The sequence below is a fragment of the Stenella coeruleoalba genome (genome assembly GCF_951394435.1).
Source record: "Stenella coeruleoalba genome assembly, chromosome: 16".
NCBI lineage: Eukaryota > Metazoa > Chordata > Mammalia > Artiodactyla > Delphinidae > Stenella > Stenella coeruleoalba.
In genome coordinates, this window is record NC_137162.1 from 19,843,326 (window position 1) to 19,865,095 (window position 21,770).

The following is a 21,770-nucleotide window of genomic DNA, read 5'->3' on the forward strand; positions in this document are numbered from 1 at the left end:
AATAATCTCTTGGGTTTTAGGGAAGTATACTTATTCAAGGTATGTCAAGCCTTCTGCTAAGAAGCTAGGGTCACCAGCATGAAAACACACAGACTCCCCTACCTCCAGGCCAAGAAAATGTCTTTTTATCTTCCTGTTGTAATTATATAAATCAAACGATGAATTCTTATTCCATGTTGCTTTCAGGATAGTTGTCGTTTGATGGAATTATAAGAATAAAATTGTGAAACAGGTAATGTTAAACAACCTACATGTGATGCAGCAAAAATTCCTGCTTCGGTTACTTTATAACTTTGCTGTGTAACTTGATAACTTTGCTGGCAGGATGGTGGTGCACAGTTCACCTCTAAGGCTGCTTCCTCAGCACCAAGTCAGAAAACTTTAGCTATGTCAAGCAACATCAATTTTAGCATTCAGTGAAACAGAGAGATGGATTAGAGGGCTAGAATGTGAAAACAATTTAAACAAGGGGACTGAAGCCAAGTTTCAAAGCCCTCAGGATTAACTCTGAATGGCTGGATTCATTGAAAATTACAAAGATCCATTTTAAAAACAAACATCACCTCAGAATCTTCTCCTCAAGTATTCAAGCTTGATAAAAAGATTTGCTTTTACTTCTGGAATGGATTTTATAGTTTTGAAAGTGATTTTTTAGAAAAGGAGAGTTTATGTAAAATATAGTATAATATTTAACTTCTCTCTCTCTTTTTTTTTTTCCACATTCTTAAACTTTCAAATAGCTTAGGCCATATGGCAGGTCAAACAAATTACAGACCACACAATATACACAAAAGATGTTTTTAATTTAAATAACAGAAACTTCATACAATTTGGGTTATATAGCTTAAGTCAATATTAAAAATAATACTATGTAACTATTACAGCTGGAAGGGACATTAAAACTCACCTATTCCAATCTTTCATTTTATACTCAATAGATGGTAAAACTGAGGATCAAGGGGGTTAAGTGACAGGCTCACAATCTCACACTCCAGTTACCAGACTTTGAACCCAATGTTATTTCATTAATCTGCTGAAAAATGACTCCTAGGGCAGTCTTACCCACTCATGAATGGCTGGGACAGTGGGGGCCTACTTTTGTGTTCTAGCCAGAGGAAGAGAAGTTGGTGAGGGGTTTTTCCATTTCCACACAGCACTATCACCCCTTTCCAGTAGCACCTAGGTTCTGGGTTCTGTCCCAAAATGGAGGTAGGAGGGAAGGCTGATAGCTTAAGTATATCTGATGGGGAGAAAGGGAACAACTTGGAAATAATCCAGATACCTATCAAAAGATGAATGATTAAATAAATTATAGTATACCCATCCATACACTGAAGTACCATACAACCATTAAAAAGAATGAGGCAGATACATAATGGTGTGTGTAGTATAATTTTATTTGGATTTTTAAAAAAGATGTCCACTCATATTCACAGAAATTTTCCGGAAAAATAGAGAAGAAACTCCCCACTGGGGCACAGCATTCAAAGATTAGGGTAAGAAAGAGACGTTTTGTCATATGCCCTTTATATTGTTTCATCTTTTTACCATGTGCATTCTTTAAGTTATAAAATTAATACTTTTTAGAAGTACATTAAAGCAGAGAAGGGAACTTCTCTAGAGCCCTGGGAAAACCCTGAGGAAGACAAAGATGGGGTCTATCAAGGGTAATTTGATACTCTGTATCTAATCTATGTGACACACAGTTTATTTCTCTAGAAAAGACTTCCTAACCCTTTTCATGTCACTTTAGTTTTCACTAATACAGTGTGCATAAATAAAATTTGTATAGCATACTGGAGTAAAGAGGAGGGGGTTTGGGGGCAGCCATATAATAGGGCTAAGTAAAAAAAAAAAAACCCACTCTCTGTATTACATAATTATTACAAGAAAAAAATAAGATAGAGTATTATTAGATATTGGCTATTGACTTTCTACAAAATTTCCAAATAAAAATCTATCTAGAAAATCTTCTAATGTCAGTATTTAACAGCAAACTAGTTGGCAAGCTTTGCTCTGGAGCAACTATAAAAGTCTAGGAGTAACTATATTCTCCTAGAGTTCAAAGGGACAGTAGAGGTCATCTAGCTCAGTGGATTGAAACACATTTAAAAAAAATAAACCAGAACAGAAAATATAGCAGTATGTTTTTTGCACTGTTAAGAGAAATTTATTTTAGAGATTAAGTGGTGTGTATATGGTACATGTATTGGGTCGTGACGCAAAATATATTAAAAAAAAAAAAGATTGAAAGCCACTTACCCAAGGTTATACAACTAATAATTGTACACTGAGTATAATAGGCAATGTTTAATAAATGTCTACACAACACGTGTGGCAAGAGGTTCACCTAGTTCCTGCTTGAAAATTTATTTTCTTGTTGAGGACATCACTTATATACTAATTCTACCGCTCAGATATTAAACAGTAAATTTCCAAAATTTCTGATATACACAACTTATTTGAAGCAAAGCTTTAGTTTTCATGTCATTTGTAAGAATGATTCTGGGTTAGCATCTAAACATTTTTTCTCAAATCTAATACATTCCCTTTAGCATCTCTGGAATAGGCATGAGTCTTTTACCGAGAAAATTAGGGTATTCTAAGCTGGAAAAGGTCTTAGAGAGCTAACCCAAATTCCTAATTTTACAGGTGAAGAAACTAGTGTCCAAAGTAAAAGCCTCTTAATTCCCAGGCTAGTGCTTTTTTCTATTATATCAGGCTTTTACTTTATTCTTATATCCTTGTGATGTTAGAAAATAGCTAAACACATTACTACTACCAAAGAGTAGTAGTTCAGCCAAGAGGAAGCTGAAGCAAGGAAATGATAGGATGTTTAAGTCCAGAAAGGATGACACAATGCCACCCCTGCAAGCTTTACAGAAATCTGCCGTTTTCAACCCGCAGCTTTAGATTTCAACTAAGGCAAATGATTCAACTTGCTTGTACTGAATGGGTGTGTTTGCCCCACAAGGGGACACAATGAACACGCAAGAGAGGAAGACAACAGTACAGACATCACAAAGCACAACCTCTCTCTCAACGTGCCCACTTTGATCAGTGCATAATTAAACACTTCACAGGCATTTAAAACCCAACTACAAAAAGAACTCCAACATGTGAGAAGGTTAGACCCCACTGGCAAAGAAATATTGCTGAATGTGGACCTCACTGAATAACAATCAATCTCCTATAGTTCAACTTACCGTTCACGTCACAAACTCTAGAAAGAACACAGAGGCACAGACAAGGCACAGAGCAGAACTCTGGGCTGCAGCCTTCCCCAACTCCTCTGACAAATACCCAACAGCAGAAGGACAAAGCATCATTATGACAGAAATAAAGGCTCTTTAGATGCTGCCTTTTTTTAATTCAATGAACCCACTCTTACACACAGAGTTCATGCCACGATGTCTCGAAATACAGTATTGCCAGATTATGCTATTAATGAGTCCAATAAATTCAGTGCAATATTTTTAAGCATTTTTATCTTAAATAATTAGCACATTTGAGAGACTACCAGTATTTTCCTTAGTCAATGTCATCCCCCAAACAATTAAGAACAATTCAGTAAACAGTTCAAGAGGGGTAAAAAGCAAACTAACAGGAAAAAATTTAATTGAGTGATAAAGCCACAAGCTCCTCCCCAAGACGAATATTGCACATTGCTAGCAGCTGGCACAAAATTAACCATCTATCTTATCTATGCTTCCCCCTAAGCTGTGAGCTATCGGTATTACAATAGACAATTTTGTACTTACTTATTAAAAAGAATGGAAGCTGCCGCACATATCTTAAGCTGGTTTTTGTGTAGCAATTCTGATGCAATGCTGCCCTAAAAATGAACTTTGTTTTAAACAGTGAGATATCCACACAGTGCGGTTAGAGCAGGGGTGGAGCCCACTCTGGGGGAAACAACACACCCAGGCCGACTTCAGTGAGAGCAAACGGCACGTTAATGTTGCCACAACGTTTTTCAGTGCCTCAGAGTCAAAATTAATTGGGTTAAATAAACCCTCTTCATAGAAATGGGGGGAAAGTTCAGCTTTCCTGCCATGGAATGAAATATAGACATTTCTTTTTCGTGAGGAAAGTAAAGATAAAATGCAAGGTAGATCACGCAGCTCAGCCAACAGAATGTTAGGTGGAAGTGGACTACTGTAAAGGAAGTCCAACCATGCCGACTGCTAAGTTTAGCAACAGCAGCTTCTGCATATCTCAAGGTGTCAGCAACACTGCTCTAGAACTTGACTTTGGCCTAGGTGGCCAAGACAGGGGACCTGAACATTATCAAGCATTACTTATCCTTCTCTACCAATGCTCTAGTTCTCCTGGCAATACAGAAACAATAAAAGCATTTTCTTATCAACTAATTAGCAAGAACTGCCTTCAAAAATAAGGGATTTGACTGATGCTTTAATATTGAAATAAACACATAAAAGGGGAAATTATTTTGATGAAAATCATTAATAGGAATACTATGCTTTAAAAAATTTGCAATCACCCACTTCTGCAAATAATTCCATAAGTTTTGATTTTTAATTTTTTTCTGATTTATTTCCAAATAAGATATTCAGGAGGATGTATACGTACTGTCTAAAACTCTTTAATAGCATTTAAAATTTCAGTTATTGAAACTATTATTAAACATCCGATTATTGTTCAGAATGATTTTAATCAATACTACTTTCTGTATGCACATTCAGAGACGCACCAACAGTTACTTTTAACGGAACTCCTATAACCCATGAAATAAAAAAATAGGTTTCTCAGTAGAATACCCAAGCATGTAAAAAATAAGCTATATAATCATTTACATAGAATTTAAAACAAATAATGGAAATAGCTTTGGGAGAAGACTAGGAAAATATTTTTAATGATACATGTTGTCACATTACCCTCTCCAACTGCTACTCCCTCACACTGGAACAATAAATCAGTCTGGAGTATTGAATATTTCAATATTTTGAGAGATGGCCTAGAACACCCTCTTTCAGGATCCTGCGGGTAGGTGCTGACTGATTTCGTCTGTTGTTGGATTATGAGGTCACTCTTGCCATGATAAGTTAACCCATTCCAAAATCCTCCTTTCATAGTCCAAGTGCCTGATATAATTATGTTTTTCATCCATATACATAATTATGAATTGCCTGCTGCTATCCCTTGCTCTTGCCCACCTAACCCCCAAACTGAACAACTCAAAGATAGCAGTTGGATATTACATTTGAAGAGTCCCATCTTGATACTTTCTGGATTTGCACTGCTGGAAATGTCTGTTTTCAAGTCAAACTTCACTTTCACAGCTGCAAAGGAAATGACAAGAGAAGAAAAACACAGCCAATACATATCAGCAATTAATTCCATCCACAACTGCCCAGCTGTTTGTGCATGGAAGAATCAGTCTGTTTCCTTTTGGGGCTTTCACCACTGAAAATTGATACTGCATATTCAGAGACACAAGCTGTTTGTAACATGTCAGGAATGTGCGCAAGATCACACAGAGTTGAAGAGACAAAATGAAATCCAGATCTAGTTTTCTTGGGACTTGCCAGTATTATTTCATAGCTAAGAAAGAAAAGAAAAAGAAACCATAAAAACACCTCAATCACAGAGAGAGGAAAATACACACAAAAAAATTATCCTGTCTGAATATCACCCTACCAATAAGGAGGAAAATCTGCCAATGACATCAGATTTAGTAACAAGAATAGACACTCTGATTTATTGGCATAGACAAGGTGTGACATTGCTCGGAATCCACATGCCCGTAGTACACTAAATCCAGCCAATACTTTCTGGACTACACAGCTGCTTGCCCAATGTGTAGTTAGTCCTCAAAACAAAATCCTTATAAACGTGAAAGTTGTTAGGAACCAATGCTTTCACCAGTCATGCAGAAAAGCAAGTTTTTCTTGGTTAGTTCAGACATTATTTGGCACTTACAAATACCTGCCCGTTTCAGGGATTCAGGTAAATTTACAGATCCAATCTTCTAGTGTAACAGTCAAGTAATCAAATTTCTCCTTTCCTCTCCCATTCAGTTTTGTGGGTTTTAAATAAAAATACTCTCTACTGAGTGCCAGAGACTCATGTGCAACTCAAGAAGTATTCTATCCCCTTCTCTCCCTGCACTCCAACTCCAATTTTATCTCAAAATGTCTGTTTCACTTAAGTCTTGTAAAATGTCATTTTGTTACATTGTATTTTCAAATATACAGTGAGTCAAATAACTTGTGTTTTCAGTATGTAAAATGACTTGTGGTTAATTATTGTCATGAAAGTTAGAGAAAAGAAAAAGATGACATTTTTAGAACAAAATAATTCAAAACATATTTAAGCTATTTTACTGTTTTTTTTTTTAATATGAAACTAGGTATCCCATGATTGAATTCATTGTTCTAAGCATCTCCCCTCTCCCCTTTTGCTGCACAAGAGTTCATGTACTCCTAACGCCAGTATATTTTCAAGCACAACTTGGATGGCACACTCAATTTGGGCACCACTAGGGGATAGGGCTTAACCAGTGAAAAGAAGAAAAGCTCTCTGCTCCAAGTATGAGAGAGACATTCTGTAATCTTCAGAATGAAGATGCTCTCAAGTGCCAGAACTCAAACCAGCACAATGAGAAGCTGTCTCCAACTAAAGTGCTGTGAAAGCACGAAGTGTGATTTGTTAAAGAAATAGAAGGCATCTCAAACAAGTGGTAGACTGAAAACAAAGCACAAAACCAAAAAAAGGGTTTTTTCCTTAACAAACACCATCTGATCGAGGATATATCTGGGGTAGGAAAGGGGAGGAGAAGAAAAGTTTAACCTTTGGCTGATGGTGACACTAACTTATAGAAATATGGTATAACTATTAGTGACTCAAACAGCCACAGAGACGAGCTTTGCTTGGCAAACTTCAGCTCTGTGGGACACAGACTAGTTTGAAATGTCTAAGGGAAGGAACTTCCCCACCTACAAGGCTGGCTGAGGAAAGAAAAGGTCTCTCTGAGCTGTTGAAATCAGGTCACTTAAACTCATGATAGTCTAACTAGAGCCTTGGGTAGCATTAACAAAGACCATTCAGGAGAGGAGGCTGGAGATACGAAATTGCCAGCTCATATTTAAAGTGATTTTTTTCCCTCAACAATTTATTATGATAATATTTAATACTAATATATATGGATTTACTATTTCAGTCTTAAAAATTTTACATATACAGCAAATTTGAAAGAATTTTACAGTAAGCACCATGTAGGCACTAGCTAGATTCTATCATTAACACTGTACTATACTTATTTTATCACATATCTCTTCAACTACCCATTCCTCTTTCCATCCATTAATCTATCTCACCTTTCGTGCATTTAAAGTAAATTACAAGCATTAGTATACTTCCCCCAAATACTTCAGCATACATATCATTACCTAGAGTTCAGTATTTGCTTATTGCTTTTTTCTTTTATGTAAAACGTACATACAATGAAATACAGAAATGTAAGTGTACACTTGTATAACCCCAACTCCTGTCAAAATATAGAACATTACCTTCATCCCAGAAAAGTTCTCTCATGCCTCTTCCCAGGCAATCCCCTTCTCCCACATTCCCAGAGGCAATCACTATTTTGATTTTAAAAGTGATTTTAAACAACTCCAAGTAGTCATGCCTTCGCAACCTGTGCATCAGAACATTCTCCACTACATCACATAACTTACAGTTGGCTGAACAAAGTGATCAGATATGAACCAAATAGATGGAAGGAGCCAAAGAAGAAATCATAAACTTAAAAGGAAGTGTAGACTCATCTGCTCCAATTACTCAATTTCTTAGGTGAAGGAAACAAAACTTAGAAAGCTTTGGCTGCCTGTACCAGTCATCCAACTACTCAGTAATTTACTGGGTGGGCCTAGGCTAAGGCTTTTAGGCAGCAGCTCTACACTTCATTTTAGGGTGAGGAGAACAAACTTTGGAGATAATGCTGGTTCAGAGGAAGCGCTCAACCACTTACAGGCTATACATCTTAAACAAGTTTTTCGGTTTTGTTTTTTTTAAACTCCTTTGAGTCTCAGTTTTCTCATCTGCAAAACAAGGAAAATCTTAATTCATAAAGTTTTATGGATTAAAAGAGATAACATTTGTAAAGTGCCCGGCATATTGTAAGTGATCAAAGGAAGGAAACACAGGAAGTGGAGGGAAAACTGACAGTACGAAGCACAGTTCAAGAATATGCACTTTCACATATTGCTTCTAAGTCCTTGTGCTACCCCGACATTTGCTCTCATTTTGCATACATATGCAAAGAAAATAACAGCACTGAGGCAAGCCGTTTTTCACATCTAAAAAAAAAAAACAAAGGCTACTCCTTTTCTGTTTGTCTTTATGACAGAACTGGAGTGGTGGGGGGAGAGAAGCACAGACTTTTGACTTCATAGTGACCATATGTACCTTATATCCTTATCTGTCTTTGTATAAACGGCTCCCTTTGTCTGGACTGATCTTCCTTTTATCCACCAAAAGAGAAGGTCCAGTTAAAAATCTAACGTACTTTCCTGATCTACTCAGAACAAATTTAAAGCTCCTTCATCTGTGTTTCCATAACGCTTTAAATAACAGCATTACAGAACTCCTCATCCCAGCTGGCTGCTTCCATGTGTTTCCCCTACTTGAATGGGAGCGCCTCTGCATCCCAAAGCCTAGCACAGAGCTTAGCACACTGAAACCATCCACAAGTATTTGCTGAATGGATATGCCTGGTTATGGTCAAAGTAGCAAAACAACTAAGTCTGAACACTCACCAAAAAAGGAAAGCAAAGTGCCAGAAAAATGGGGGGCAGGGAGATGATCACAGGGCATATTAAAAGGCATGAAATTTAGAAAAGATTAAAAGCCAATTGTGTGTAAACTTTTGTGTTCTCAGAGAAGTGACTGCCACTAAGCAGCTGAAGTGCCCCTGGAATAATTCAGCGTGCTGTGTGTTTTATATACTTATCCCATGCACCACCCACGACAACCCTATCAGGCAGTACTATTACGTTCCTTTTATAGATGAGAATACTGAGACTCAAGGAGGTTAAGCAAATAAGGTCACACAGCTAGTGGCAATGGAGATAAAAAGCAGAGTAGTGATGTTTCATTGCAAGTCATTTTCATATTAGGCCTACTTCACACACCGCGTGGGGAGGCTCTGCATTAAAGAAGACCCAAACAGTTGAGGGGCAACCAAATAGTACAAGAGATTCAACAGAGGGAGCAAAAATCAATGGCAGAAAAAAAGGCCTAGACAAAAAACAAACCAAAGCTGAGGTGATAAGAGGCGTGTGACTTCTACGTAGGAGTTATCTTCACAGAACAGGTCGCCGCCCGGAGTCATGAAACATAAGCCAGAGATGGCCCTAGAACACGTAGGAGTGCGAAAGAGTAGCTCTTACTCTCGGCATGGTTTTTTTTCCCCCAAACTAATTGTTCTCCGAAGTGATAATACAACATGGATAAAAATGCTGACCATGGTGTTCATGCTTCAGAAGATAATGAGAGCCTCACCAAGTTGATGAAATGAACTCTTGTCTGCAGGCATCTCTGGCTACATTCTGTAGTTTCTCCTTTAGGAATACCCTGGTTTTGCCTCCCTTGCAAAGATGGATTTATGAAGGAAGCTTCCTAGAAGCCTCCACCTTGAAGTTTAAAGCCTCAAGTCCCACAGCCCTCTGGCTTACCTCCAACATAGCACTCATTACACTGGCTCACAATTGGCTGTTCATGGATATAGTTCTCACATGTGCTGTGAGAACCTGCAAGGCAGGGTCCCTCAGGACCTAGCACAGGGCAAGTTCAAAAAATATTATGGATGGTAAATGAATAATGTCCTTTGCCTATTTAATATTTGATAGATGGTTATCTGTCAAAAGAGGTAATACAGGATTTAAAGGGGAAGCAATTATAAAAAAGTCATATTATAGAAAAGGTTGGGGATAACTGAGACTTGGTTAATGTTCAAAACAGGTCTTTTTTTCTGGATTAAAAAGAAATGTATTCAACATAACATACAATGATTGGCGAGTTAAGTCTAATGGAGCTGAGGCTGAAATTCAGTAAAACATTGGGTCTAAAGATTAGGCATGATCCCAATTTAAAACAAAAATTAACCGAACTAGTGAGCTTATATTGTATCTGAAGGTTGCCAAACTCCAAGTGGAAAAAAATGTGACTTTGACTCAACTATGGCATAATACTTCCAAAAACAATGCATTTCATTAACCACCTCTTAAAAGATGGCAAAGACTACACGAAAAGAAAAAAAAAAAAAACAGCCACAGAAAAAAGTGAAGAATAAATATTTACGTGCTATTAAAAAACCTGCATTCACAAATAATTTTTGCTTTGAGAAAGAGTCCAAAAACAGAACAGAAAACAAGCAAAAATGAAATGTAATATGGCCATGCAACATACGAAACATTCATGACACATGCAATTTCTTGTTAAAAGTATTACTTCTGTTTTGATCTGCACCATCTAAGGGTATGGGACTATGCAGCCATTTTTTAATTGTTGCTTTTTCTAAATATGAGGAAAAAACTCTTTAGTTGGAAAAATACGCGTCATATTTCAAACGACTTACCCAGTAAAAAAAAAAAGACATACCAAATTTTTTTTTAATCTTGGGGCATTTAAGTATTCTCTTCCTTCCAGATTCAAGTACTTAGCTTCAAAGACTGCTAATAAGATAGGTAGGAGGCCAAGCTGACAAATCACAGGATTTACAGGACTAACAATCTCACTTCTCCAAGATCAAGCTCTGGAGCAGGGGTCTAGCATCCGTGGCCTGTTAGGAACCAGGCCTCACAGCAGGGGGTGAGCGGTGGGCGAGTGAGCAAAGCTTCATCTGCTGCTCCCCATCTCTGGCATTACTGCCTGAATCATCCCCCTCCCCCAACCCCACGGTCTGTGGAAAAATTGTCTTCCAGGAAACCAGCCCCTGGTGCCACAAAGGTTGGGGACTGCTGCTCTAGAGCATGTGCTGCCCATCCATGACAAGAACCACATCCCATCCTCTAAAACTAAAACAGCTTTGAGTCACCAAATTCCATCATAAGCTCTTTCCAAGACAGGGCAAGAGACAGGTTTAGGAATTTTCTCCCCATCTTCACTCCCATTCCTCAATGCCTCAGTGAAAGTATCCATGGGTGGTTGGTGGACTTGCCAACTTTCTATTTCCTCAGGCAAACTGACAGCATGATAGGAGGTTTAATTAAAATAAAAACAAACACAAAACCAAAAGTAGCCTATAAACACATCTCTTCTTTGCATCTGGAGACACTTCAGTTTACTGCATCATACTTCCTGCCCCCAAATATTACTAAAGTTGGAGGATATCAACTTGTTCTGTGCCAAATCTATACTATACTGATTTTAATCTATTCTGATTTTAGATTTTAAAAAATTATCTTTAAATTCTAAGTTGGTTAGTCAATTCATCAACTAATTTCTCTACTTTTCTGCTTAAATTCATTTATTCTTTGAACAACAACTCATTCAACACCTATCATGTGCTACAACTGAGGAGGTGGTACAGTTGGAGAATGCAAGACATGAATGAGACATGATCCCTGATTCTAAAATACTAGCAACTTAGTGGGTTTGGGGAGGAAGAAGGGAGAGACAGTTTCTTAAAAATTTATATAGTACACTGTATTATTATAGATGTATTACAAACTCAGAAAGGAGCCAATATGAAAGATTCCTGAGAAGTTACACTGGAGTCTGGTCTTAAAAGGATGAGTAGGTATGAGGGGTGGGGGGCAGACAGGTATGCAAAGCAGCATACTTAATAAACCTGTCCTTTATCACATGGTTTTACTTTGAATAAAAGTATTACAGATCCATTAATACAAAAAGGAAATCAAAATTGTCACTAGTTAACAGCTTAACAGTGGTTGGTATAATTTAAGCTAGAGGAACCCTACAATCTACTAGCAAACCATACAGTTTTGTACCATGTGCTTTTGCTTTCACTCTAATCTTTTGATTTGCATGCTAAGAAAAGAAACTCAAAAGCCATTTATATCCTTTCTTGGAACAATGCTTGTTCTTAACACTGCACTAACCAATGACTTAGAAATAAGTAAGACCAATTATCTTGAAGCCAGTCCAACTGCAATCTGCCACCGTATCATCATGAAAGGAGGCTTAAGAATGCCCTAGGTTAACACAAAGGTCAGTAAACAAAGACTTGGTCAACCTGGCACAGATATACCACACCCTATGAGCTCAAAGCCTTAATGGTATCAAGCATAAAGCATGGTTGATTCAATGGGAGGGGCTAGGAAAAAAAAGAAAAACACAACTGATCACAAGCATTGTGTTTGTAAGGCACCTAAATGCTCAAGTTCACTGGCCCAGAAAGATGCTGATACATACGTGGTTGGAAAATTTGGCTAATCTGTAGAAAGGTGAAAAGAATGCCATGTTAAATTGCTGAGAACAGACCACCCATTTTGATCAAGTTACTATTGATGTGAAAATGCCGTAAAGTTAAAATTTAAGATATGTTTCCACATCAAAGTACACATAAGTAACAAATCTCCCATTTTTATGGAGAGTATTATGAAGATCATTTACAACGCACACTATACGACAGCCTGAGTGAAAAAAATCTAAAACAGAAAAATTAAAGTAGGATTACTTATATTATGTGACTTCTTTATTCTAAAGATTCCTTTGCCAGGTTCTTTTAAATAGTAATCTCCCCTGCATTTAATATATTATATTAGGATACAGCCAATTTTTTAGAGCACATATTTTACATAAAGCAAGCACTATCTGTACTTTATATTCATGAATTCACACATATAATACCTAAGCTCTGACAAAAAAGAAAATAAAGACCTCCTGCAAAATGTTTGAACTAAGAGGTTTAATCCTAGTGTAGGAATTTCGCAATGAAACATGTATCTTTGGACAGTGTGTAAGTAACTTCCTCAAAATATTGAGAGAAAAGGGAAAAACAAAACCGTATGAGAACTGCTCTTGAGCCTTTGAGAAGGGAGGTGACTAGAGCAGTATAAAAACTGGGTGGAAGAGGAAAAAGGAGGAGCTAAGACAGTAGATGAAGAGACAACTACGGAGCCAAGAGATAAGGAGGATCATGTAACTGTCGCAGCAGTCTGAGGCCGGCACACCCACATGGAGCTATGCGGCTTATTCAAGGGGGTGGAACACTGAGCAAGTGAACAATTTTGGTTTTGTTTAACTGAAAGGTTGAGCAATCCTACAAATGGGAGAAGGAAAAAGGGGTGTTTTTCTAATATAGAAAAAGGTAGGATATAATAAATGGCTATCATTTTTAAAACTATTAAACGAAAAAGAGAAGTAACTATCTTATATATGAAAATGAAAAATTGAGACCTTTGAGGAAAAACACTATAAAGTCCATGTAAATCCAGGGCCACGTCATTTATGGATTGTCATGATAAAGCTTTTTATCCTGTGGACTACACCATCCTTCAGACAACAAGATGCCGGCAAAGTATACTGATGAGAATTTGGGGGGGTGTGGATCAGTGTAGTTTTTCTTCAATCCAACTTTTGATTTGGCAGCTTACAGAAACAATTCTCAATGGCTGAGTTTTAAAAACTTACTCCAAGATAAGCAGGACTGTGACTCCAGTGGGCTATTTCCAAGTTGCCAAGCCATTAATCTAAAACAGCTCTCAAGTCCTTTAAACTGATTCCTGCTGGTCCAATATAATAAATGACATGATGTTTTAAATAAAAAGGGGAGAGGGAGGGGAAAAAGAAGGTCCAAACAGTACCTTTGGAGTTGCTGTTAAAAAAAAAAAAAAAAAAAAAACTGGAAGTGGGAAGCAATAAGATAATATACATTTACTACTATATTTTTCAATCATGTGGCTACAAATTACAGAACGGATTTTGGGTAGGCCTTCTACCACAAGCAAATTACTTTCTTCAATTTAAAGTTTAACAGCTATTTATTACATTTGCTACACTCTCAGAAATGAAAGCTGAATAAGAGATATTTCAAGCTTTTTGCAGATGATTTACTCCATTAATCACATCTCTTCATTCGTCTAGGCATTAATGAATACCTTCCTACAGGAATTGGAAAAGGGATACTGTATAGTCAAGTGTTTGCCTTTGTCATGACACAAAAGATGTACCTGATAAACCAGTTAAGCCATCAGAGCACCTAGACCAGTGTTTTTAGTACAGTCAGAACAGAGCAACCAGCTGCAGCTTTAGCATTCTGACTCGATTGAACAACAAAAATTTGTAGATAGGGCTCAAAGGAGCAAACCTCTCTCAATATAAAGTCATTACATAGATCATACCACTATTAAGAAATACTCATGGAAATACTTTTTTTTTTTTTTTTTTTGCGGTATGCGGGCCTCTCACTGTTGTGGCCTCTCCCGTTGCGGAGCACAGGCTCCGGACGCGCAGGCTCAGTGGCCATGGCTCACGGGCCCAGCCGCTCCGCGGCATGTGGGATCTTCCCAGACCGGGGCACGAACCCGTGTCCCCTGCATCGGCAGGCGGACTCTCAACCACTGCGCCACCAGGGAAGCCCGGAAATACTTTTATTTCAGTAATTTCAAAAAAACTAGACATTTAATTACACCACAAAGCAATACAAACAGCTTAAAACTTATGAAAGAATTCCTAATCACAGTCAATCAATTTACCAGGGTAAATTGGATCAAAAGGAAAAAGTAGAAGTTGCCTAGTCTTCTTAAAACGGTGTTATGAAGAAAAAACTGCTAAATCAGAAATCAGGTTTTCTTCAAGTCACAGCTTACAGGGGTAGACAGAAAGAGAGTTCTTTCCAGAAAGCAGGGAGTTGTTATTAGACCGCCCTGCCACCACCCTCCCCTCAAAAGTCAGAATCCTGAAGGGTAATACCCTCAGTTAAAAGGTCGACCAGGAGGCTTCCCTGGTGGCGCAGTGGTTGAGAATCTGCCTGCCAATGCAGGGGACACGGGTTCGAGCCCTGGTCTGCGAAGATCCCACATACCGTGGAGCAACTAGCCCCGTCAGTCATAATTACTGAGCCTGCGCGTCTGGAGCCTGTGCTCCGCAACAAGAGAGGCCGCGATAGTGAGAGGCCCGCGCACCGCGATGAGGAGTGGCCCCCACTTGCCGCAACTGGAGAAACCCTCGCACAGAAACAAAGAGCCAACACAGCCATAAATAAATAAATAAAATTTAAAAAAAAAAAAAAGGTAGACCAAAACAACAACAACAACAACAAAAAAAACAATCTGTCCACAAACAGAGGGAATTTAAAACACACACACACAAACAACCACCAAAAAGCTTTATCTGTCTTCTCCAGAGCACTGAGTGGGAAAAGAAAAACCTCTCCTGAGAATCTGTAACAACAGGTCTATCCTCCCAAGAACTCGGGATTTGAATTTACACACCATCATGGGCCACAAAACCCCACCCCAAAAGAATAACCTGAAGTGGTCTTACACCCCCACCAGACACCTGGCGTAAAGGAAACAGATATATTTGGAGAAAGGTGCTCTCAAAAGTGGGCCACCTGAGGATTCCCACAGATAAAATCCTGCCAAGTTAAAAATTCAGAATTACAAAGCACATGCGTAAACTAACCACATTAAACAAAAGTCAGCAGAAACAACAGAATAGAATTTGACACCTCCCCCATGCCCAGAACTGCGGACAATAGAATACTGAGACATAGACTGTAAAATGAGTATCTTTACCATGTTCAAAATCCTTAAAGATAGAATTAGAAGCATGAGAAAGAAACAAGTTGTTATAAAGACCAATAGATTTGAAAAACTACTGAATAATTGAAAAAAACGTAATGAATGGAATAAACAGTAGACTAGACCCAAGTGGAAAGAGAATAAGTTGGAATACAGATTTGAAAAAACTAGCCAGACTGAAGCACAGAGAGATGGAATATGTAAAAGAGAGGCTAAGAAACATAGAAAATAAAGAAGTCCAACGTACTGGAATTCCTAAAGAGGAAATAGGACAGAGGTCATGTTCGAGGAGATCATGCCTAGAAGTTTTCCACAGCTGTCCAGAGACAAATCATCTGAAGGACTGACAATTAGATTTGCAGTAGATGTCAAAAGAAAAAATAAATATATGTCGTAAGACAGAAATAATATTTACAAAGTGCTGAGAGAAGATAACTGTCAGTCTAGAACTGCATATCGAACAAAACTATCAAGAGTAAGTAAAATAAAACACTGTCTCACTAAAGTGTTCGATAAGCTCATTAAAGGAACTTTCAAAGGATTAATTTCAGAAAGAAATTAAAACTGGAAGGAAGAGCTGAGATGGAAGAAGGAGTGAGGGAAGAAACTAGTAAACAAGTGAGTAATTTCAAAAATGTTATATAAAACAATTCCAACAACAAATGTAGGGGGTTAAAAACAAGAACTAAAACCCCATCACATAAGATTGGAATGGAGAATAAGAGTTAAACTGTTTTAAGATCCTTATATTGGTCAGAAGGGGAGAGCTATTACCTTTGTCTAGAATATTTTCAAAACCACTAAAATCAGTACTAATAAAACATGACACCCTAATTCTGCCTATTAGTAAAAGATCTGAACAGGCACTTCACAAAAGAGAGTATCTAAATGACCAATAAATACATAAAGAAGTGCCCAACATCATTAGTCATCAGGAAAATACAAATTAGAATCATAATGAGATACTGCTATCTACCAATAAGGTTAAAATGAAAACAAACACCATAGGCTGTTAATATCAAGTATCGGCAAGGATGTGGAGCATCTGGGACTCCTGAACACTACAAGTCCTTGTGCAATTAGTACAGATATTTTAGAAAATTGTTTGGCATTATCTACAAAAGCTGGACACACACCTGCCCTGTAATCCAGCCACTCCTCTCCCAGGAACAGATTCAACAGAAAAACATACATAGGAACACCAAAAACAACACAAAAATGTTCATGGCAGAATTGTTTTTAATAGCTAAAAACTGGAAGCAATCTGAATGGCCATCAACAAAATGGGTAGATTATTGTATGTTCATGTAATGGAATACACACAATGAGAATGAACTATTGTTACATGCAACAACATGGGGAAAAAATTGTTGAGCAAAAGAAGCCAGATACAAAAGAGTAGACAGTGAGTAATTCCATTAATACAAAACTCAGAAGGAAGCAACGCTAAGCTATGGTACGTCAGGATTACAGCTACCTTGCAGGGAGGAGGAAACGCCTGAGAAGGCATATCAGGGTGTTCCTGGTGTTCCGTTTCTTGATCTAGGTGAGGTTACACAGGGTTCACTCTGTGTATATTCACCAAGCTGTAGTATCTTATGATTTGTGCATTTTTCTATGTTATGTTTAACTTATACTTGAAAAAATTAAAACAATTTAAAAGAGAGAAAAGCCTCCTCTCTGTAGCAAAAAAAAGCATATACAAATATTGAATCATTATGCTGTATACCTAAAACTAACAGTGTTGTATGTCAATTATATCTCAATAAAATAAATAAAAATATATATTTTAAAAAAGCAAACAGTTAATCCTTCATTAATCCAGTCTATTTGCTATGGTAGATCTCCATACAAATGGATATTCCTTATTTCTCTACAAGCACCTGGATTTCATCTGTGTATTACAGCAACTATGTGCATTACAGGAAGTTTACTCTGTGTGAAGTATAGCACCAATTTGCTTCACTCCTTATAAAAATACTTCTTGAAGATGCTCTCATTCTGTGTTCCCAAAGGAAGGCTTAACTCCAGTCAATTCTCTCACTTAGACTTCCCCAAGGCCAACTAGCAGTAAGTGAAAAAGAAGACAATCCTTTTCTGCAATGTCCTACTCCAATAAAAGTGAGTGTCACTGAATAAGTCAATCCATTAGCCCCTACCACCAGTCCACTACCTACAGTGTCAGGAGGCCATCAGCCTTACCTGAGTCTACTTTGGCTGTAGTTTGTGGCTCTGCTGGATGGGCCTAACCATCTGGAACACTGTGGCTTCCTCCTTCTAAATCAAAAAGCTCAACTGGCTTACCTTCTTTTCATCTTTCATATGATATAGTGGGTGTTTGGAGAAATAGCCATTAACATAATGAGAGAGACAGCTGCACTTTGTTCTAGCAGAGAACTAATGCTCCCAAAATGTAAAATACACCTGAAGGGACCTTTAAGGTCAACCAGTCCAATTCTCTCTTTTCACCTGTGAGAATTCAGGGCCCTAAGGCTGCTACCTAAGGTCACACAGAGTACTCATCTCCTGACTTCAGGCCAGTACTCTTTCCACTCTTACCATAAAAGTTAAAGTTGCCATTAAGGAAAGAATGCTCAAATTGGAATCCTCTTTCCTATGGAACTTGTTGATTGTCATTCTGCTGAATCATCAATGAACCATTCCATCCCAACTGAGATGAGATACTGAAAAACATTTCCAAGCTATCTGTTTAATGTCAAAAAATGAATTTGCACTGTTGAGAGCAACTTATCAGTGTAACAGACATTAGAATATAAATCCCAAAGAAGGAAGGACCTCTGGGTAATTAGCATTGTTCCAGTGGCAATCAAAGATTTTTAGGATGGTAAGATGAAAGGTGTAATATCCTGAGGTTGTTCTGAAGCTTTAAGAGAGAATAAAGTGGTAGAATAGTTACAATACAGAGCAAGTATTTAGTTCTTTGTAAAGGAATTGTCTGGTTTATAAAAGAAATAGAACTGCTTCAATTATAGCATGAAAACTTCTAAATGTTCTTGGGACCTTCTTTAAAAAAATTTATTCAGAAGGGGTTTCTCCTTGTCATTCAGTCTTTGCAGCACACATATTCCATATTTAATTCACTCTCTGCCTCTAACCCAGTATTTTACTCATGTTCACATTCTAATCTGGGCATATATCCAACCCCTTGCTCCATGCAACACTGGAATAAACTTTAATATATTAGGAAATTAGAAAAATGAACAGGAGGGAAAGCAAATATATTCTCACACAAAGTACAGGATACAGCTGTGATCTGTCAAGCTTACGGGACTATCTCCTTAGCTAACAGCAAAGTTATAGGACTCTCCTTAGCTGAACAGGAAGTAGCAATCTAAAAAGTATAAATATTCCCAAGCCCCAATTCTATTCCCTTCCCTTCACATATTCAGCACACACTCACCCTTTGACCAGGCCTGTGTTGAACACACCCATTCAAATAGCCTTGATGAAGTGTCAGTAGTCTATGGATGACAAGTATTTTTGAGAGTCCACAAGAATAACCTTTAACCATGACGTCCCCAAATAAAAAACCTATGTTGGTTTTACTCCTCTGAGGAAAGAGGTTGTAGTAAGAATGACAAAACCAGCCTTGGCTCTTAAGAAATTCATATTTGTATGAATGATCTTTAGTTTCCCATTTCTGAAAGTTGTTTCCATGGCATCAAAATATAGCTAAAAAAAATAGAATTTCCTTTCATATCCTTTGCAGGACACTATGTAAGCTCACAAACAAGACACCTAACCCAGGTCCAGGGCAACAGAGGTGGAAAAGGGAGCATTTCATAGTGGAGCTAACATGTGATTATAATATATACAATGTTTATGAGACTTATAAATTATATATATTTGATTTATAAATTATAATTTAAAAGGATAAGAGTTAGCCAAGCAAAGAAGCAGTGAGAGAGTGTTCTAGGCACTAGCAGCAGCATGAGCAAAAGCAACGGTATATCTGGGACCAATGGTAATTTAGCAGTAGTACAGCAGATCCTTCCTATAGCTCCACTTGATTTTTTTTTAGTTAATTTTTATTGGAGTATAGTCGCTTTACAATGTTGTGTTAGTTTCTACTGTACAGCAAAATGAAATAGCCATACATATACATATACCCCCTCCCTTTTGGACTTCCTTCCCATTCAGGTCACCACAGTGCATTAAGCAGAGTTCCCTGTGCTATACAGTATGCTCTCATTAGTTATCTATTTTATACATAGCTGCACTTTAGAATGGGTTTGATACTGAAAAAGTCAGTTAGCTGGATACTTGGATGCTGATTAGAGGTGCTCAGGTGAATCAACAGGAGATCATATTCCAAATGGTAATTCTGCGTATATAAATAAGACAGGCTCAAAACAAAGGAAATAGGGATGTGCTCAAATGGGTGTGCTTAGAGAAGGGAGGAAGCGGTGAGCATTTTAACCAAGAAAACACTATAGAATTACTTTCAAAAGAATACCCCTTTTAATTGCTTGATTTTCCCAGCTTACCTTTTAAATCAACAGGAGGAGAGCACACCAGTGTTGCCACAATCCTTACAAAGTGTTATCACCATGGGTCTGACACACAAAAACAGAGCTCACTCTCAAACAGGAAGTCAAACAGGAAGTCACCATCTTGTCAATTAGATGGTACACATTAGAAATGAAAAGATCAGCTGTATGGAAAAAGCAATGAAAAAAACATGTGGAATGGAGAGAAGGAACTCTTTCTGAGATTTTGCCCTCTGCCACCACAGGCTCCACAATTTATGAACAGCTGGGAAATTTCCTTTTCACAGGAAAAGGATGACTTCTTAGTTCACATTAAAGTGGAAATGACAAAAACTGACTGTATCACACAGAAAAAAAGGTGTTTCCTGAAGAAAGGAGACAGAGCACAGCCTTTATTAAAACACACACATGCACGCGCGCGCGCACACACACACACACACACACACACACACACACACACACACGAGAAGCAAAATACATGAATACAGCAAGCAGAAAAAAACCTTTTTCAAGAGATAAAGGAGAAAACAACTAAACCATGGAAATGTTTCACATGGTAGGAGTTAGCCTTAGTGGGATAATCATTTTGCCCCAGGGGGTTATCTCAAGTGCAAATAGGCTTAAGGGGAATGATAAGAACCTATTTGCACTTTATATTCATGCAGGGATTTTTATATATATTAAAAAAAATAAATGTCTAGTTTCAGTTTTTCTTACACACACACACACAAAAAGGATCCTTGTTTTATCACTAACTTATCACAAGTTCTTATAGTTCAGATTATTTCAAAGAATTGATGCTTAAATGGTTTGTTCTTTAAATAAATTACACTAACTCTTAAGCATATTCTTTCATTCAGCAAAAAGTATTCTCTGAGTGCCTACCCTGCACTAGATACCAGTTTACATGTTTGAGACACAGTGGAGTACAAGCTTCCTGCCCTCTCTGAACTTAAACTAGTCACAACTGTGAAGGATATATTTTAAAAATTGCTTTGTCTAGTTTTGTTGTACTGAATAGTAGCAGTGATTTTAAAACTTTACTGCAAAACAGAATCACATGAGGAGATTTTAAAAATCCCAGGCTGCATCCCATTCCATTTAAATCAGAATCTTGGGGGTGAGACCCAAACATCAGTATTTTTTTAAGCTTCCTAGATGACTTCAAAGAAAAGTCATATTTGAGTACCAGTGAACTAGCACATCAGTTCTCATTGAAGAAATGAAGATAAAAATAAAGAATTCCTAGAAATAGATTCCTCTACGTTCTTCTCCCAATCCTACCAACCCAAAGTAAGAAGATTCATTGGGCGTACAGGACAATTTTCTTAGTGGGGAGGTGAGATTTACTTGCTATCCACATCAGCAACTCCCCCACCCCTCACCCTAGTCAAAATACAATTCTTGTGGGGGGGGGGGCTACCAAGCTTGCCTTTTCTGCCTTCTGCTAGGACATCTGGGATAAGTGGGGACAAAAGAGTCATCTTGGAATATGCTGACACACATGAAGCATATAGAGGTGCTT

The 21,770-nt window shown here is 37.7% G+C and overlaps 1 protein-coding gene across 6 annotated transcripts in view; it reads right to left on the minus strand.

Moving 5' to 3' along the window:
* ADD3 (adducin 3) overlaps positions 1-21,770 on the minus strand; it is a 125,361-nt gene that overhangs the window by 51,880 nt on the left and 51,711 nt on the right. Inside the window, exon 1 of one of the 6 annotated variants that reach the window (XM_079899485.1) lies at positions 3,762-4,405. The exons of the other annotated variants lie outside the window; for them this stretch is intronic. The gene's annotated coding sequence lies outside the window, so the exon portion shown is untranslated. Of the gene's footprint in view, positions 1-3,761; positions 4,406-21,770 lie in introns of those variants that run through there. 6 annotated transcript variants of the gene reach the window in all.